At 46.4% G+C, this 3,787-nt stretch overlaps 1 pseudogene; it reads right to left on the bottom strand.

Annotated features, from left to right (window-relative positions):
• Positions 1-3,011: 3,011 nt before the first annotated feature.
• LOC125416092 (CXXC motif containing zinc binding protein pseudogene) lies at positions 3,012-3,497 on the bottom strand (annotated as a pseudogene).
• Positions 3,498-3,787: the final 290 nt, after the last annotated feature.

Genomic DNA, 3,787 nt, shown 5'->3' with positions numbered 1-3,787 from the left:
CCCACTACCTGGTCTCTATGGCTAACTAGTGTGGCTAGCTCTACACTCTGATCTTCAGGCAAGCTTTATTTGTTAAAGCACAAGCAAAATATCACCACATCTTACAGTATTTAAGATATAATATTAAGAAGTATCCTTTAAAATTAGCATTTAAACACACTATAAGAAATACCAACTATCGGATGATGTAGTCCATTTGTAATTATTAACACCCAAGATTTGCAGAAAGGAAACCATTGCTGAGCAGTCCCCAACACAGGAAAGGATTGTTTTCTTAGTTAGCGTTTCTACTACTGCAATGAACGCCGTCACCGAAAAAGCAGGTTGGGGAGAAAAGGGTTTATTTGGCTTACACTTCCATATTGCTATTTAGCATCGAAGGAAGTCAGGACAGGAACTCAGACAGCTGTAGGAACTTGGAGGCAGGAGCTGATGCAGAGGCCATAAAGGAGTGATGCTTATATGGCTTGTTCTTTCTTGTAGAACCCAGAACCACCAGCCCACGGGCGGCCCTATCCACAATGGGCAGGGCCCTCCCACTGATCACTAACTAATTAAGAAAATGCCTTACAGCCAGATCCTATGAAGGCATTTTCTCATGGAGGTTCCCTCTTTTCAGATGACTCTAGTTTGTGTCAAGTTGACAGAAGACTAGCCAGCACATCTCCGTTCAGAGCGTGGCAATGACTTACAGGTCAGAGCGTAGTTTCAGGAATTCCAGGGGCCATCTGGTGTGAGAAGGTACTCTGCCTTGAATGTGCGGGGAAGATAAGATATAGTCTTATTTGCTTATCAGGCCATGGGCAAAGGACATTTTCTATAGTGCTGAATCCCAGAGAAGTTGGACTTGGAACCTGGTGGAGTAGTTTGAAGGGACCAGTGGATGCCAAATGCTGCAAACTGGAAAAGTGCGTGACATACCAGGAGGAATCCACAGACATTCTCTGCAAAGGACCAGGTAGCAAATATTCTAGACTTGGCAGGTCATACAAGTCGTTGTACCAACTGCTTGATTGTTCTGACAAGGAAACCAACACCAGACAAAACGTAAATAAATGGGTGAGGTTGTGCTCTAATAAAATTTTATTAGTGGACTCTGGAATATGAAAGTTACATAATATTCAATTACGTGTCAGTAAGGATACTACCTTAAGCTGCCATTGCAAAATACCGCAGATAGATGGATTCAGTAGCCCACAGTTCTAGAGGCTACAAATCCAAGATCCAGGGATAGGTAGGTTTGGTTTCCCTTTGGTCTTTGTCTCTTGCCTTAACAGACAGCTGACTCTCCATGTATGTCCCTGCCATCTCTTTCCACACAAACACCAGTCACATTAATCAAGGTGCTGCCATTACGGCATCCTTGACTATGATTATCCCTTTAAAGAGCCTTTCTACAAATAAAGTTACGTTTGGCCTTAGAGCTTGTATAAGTTGCTTTTTCTGTTGCTGAGATAAAACACCATGCCCCAAAAGCAGCCTATAGAAGAAAGATTTTATTTGACTTACTGTTTCCAGAGGATTAGAGTTCATAATTGTGGTGATAATTATACAATGAGGGCTGAGGGAAAGGTCTTTATTGTAGGTCTGAGGGAGAGACCTGCCAGAGGCATCTGGAAGAGTCTAGGACAGAGAAAGAAAGCAGTAGACTGAACATGGCCATCAGACTGGGCCTGGCCAGGAGACAAACAGGAACAGAGCAGAGGGATCAGGGGAGAGCAAGAGATGAAGCAGGCCAAAGAGAGGGGACGGACCAAGAGAGAGGGCCAAGAGAAGGTATGGGACAGAGCCAAGCGTGAGCAGAGTGAAACAGCGGGGCTAAAAGGAGAAAGAGCAGCTGAGGGAGGGAAGCTCGCGGGCTGGGGGAGGTCCAGGGAGGGTGGGGACAGGGAAGAGACAGGACTCTGGGTAACAGGTACTGAAGGTACCTGAAGGCCAGCACGCACTTTGGTATGCTAATAGACACCACAGATAGCATTTGTCCTTTCCCCCAGCGGTAGGGGAAAAGCCTCCTTTAAGTAGAGGGGGAACCAGCTTCACAAGTTCCTGAAGAAGGCTGGCTTTGGACCCGACAATACTGGGCAGGAACAACATTGCAGCAGACAGCTGAGGGATCACGTCTTTAACTGGGAGCCCGAAACAGAAGAAGAAACCAGAAGTGGGGTGAGGCTGTGAGCACTCAGACTCTGCTCCCAACCAGGGCTGCAGTTTCCTACAGCAAGGCTGAACCACCTCCCCACACAGCGCCATCAACTGGGAAGCTAGTGTGTAGATACACTAACCTATCCTCTTGGGGACATTTCTCATCTGGACCACCACAGGGCAACACATGAATCTAGAGGGAGAGAGCATGAATTTGTTGTATAACATTGTCATTCTTTTATTTTTTAAAAAAAATATTTAGAAATCTAAAAACTAGAACTAGTTTTTATCTTCACTGACAGTACATTCTATGTTCTAGTTTCCTTTCTACTTTAAGCAATCCTGGGGGGGTCTTTTTGTTTAAAAATTATTTTTATTTTATGTGCACTGGAACTTAGCCATGGGTATTGGGTCCCCCGGAATGGGAGTTACAGACAGTTATGAGTCGCCTTGTGGGTGCTGGGAATTGAACCTAGGTCCTCTGGAAGAGCACTCAGTGCTCTTAACCACTGAGCCATCTCTCTGGTTCCTCTCGTTTGCGTTTTGTTGCTATGATAAACATCATGACCAAAAGCAACTTGAGGAGGAAAGGGTTTCTTTCACCCTGTAGCTCACAGTGCCTCATTGAGGGAAGCTAAGGCAGGAACCTGGTGGCAGAAACTGAAGCAGAGAAATGATTCCTTTTTTCTCTTTCACACACCAGTGGGGGCTTTATTGGTGGGACTCAGAACCGTGACAAACCCCAGCATGCAGACTGTGAGGGCTGGTACAGGTGCTAGGAGATCGCGATGAGAAGCCTCCGTGGGATTTGCTGCTCAGGGCCCCTTTTCTCCTCTCAGTTCTTCCGGGCAAGTTTGTAGGAACACAATTCAGTGCTTCACACACGGATGGGTGACCTCGAAGATCCCCACAGACTCCTGAGCCTTCTCGTCATAGTCTGTCCAGTCCTTTTCTTACAGATAGATGTCACTGAAGACTGTCCCTGCCTCCACACCTTCAGAGGCAAACCCGGCTTGGGGCTGGAAGTCAATTTACTCAAGGCCATGACACTGACACTCAGACTCTGTTTTTGTCTTGAACTTCTCATTGTCTTCAGCGTTGTAAGACTTGATGGTGCTGCTCAGAATCTCAGTGGAGTTTGCCCGTGCACACAGTTTGCTCTTCGGGACCCTAGAGGCACTGCCATGGCCTCCTTTCAATGCTACACCGTCTATCAGCCGGATATATTGCCACTTCTCTGAAATCTCACCACAGTTGCCACATTTCATCTTCAGACACCACCGGAAGTCCTCACTCACTGGTTGAAGGTTGGTGACGCTCTCCCGAGAAAGGATTCTTAGAGGCTTCCTTTCCATGGCCCTTGCTTTCTTGTGTAATCCAGGCCCACTTGCCCACAGGGTCACATAGCCTACAGTGGGCTGAGCTTTTCCATGACAATCATTCGTCAAAAGATGCCCCTCAGCCTTGCTTTTAGTTGATTGTAAAAATTAGTAAGTTTGGTGGTCACATAGCTGAACAATATGTTGGCAGTCTCCCGCAAGCTTAGATACAGGTGTCAGCTTGCTGTGGGTTATGGTGACAATGGCTGCTTAAGTTACCTTTCAGGGACAAGATGGCTTTCTTGTTGACAGCGTGTCCATTTAGA

The sequence above is a fragment of the Myodes glareolus genome, chromosome 4 (genome assembly GCF_982192425.1).
Source record: "Myodes glareolus chromosome 4, mMyoGla1.1, whole genome shotgun sequence".
Lineage (NCBI taxonomy): Eukaryota > Metazoa > Chordata > Mammalia > Rodentia > Cricetidae > Myodes > Myodes glareolus.
The sequence above is the reverse complement of the archived record's forward strand: the minus strand, read 5'-3'. Positions and strand labels throughout refer to the sequence as shown.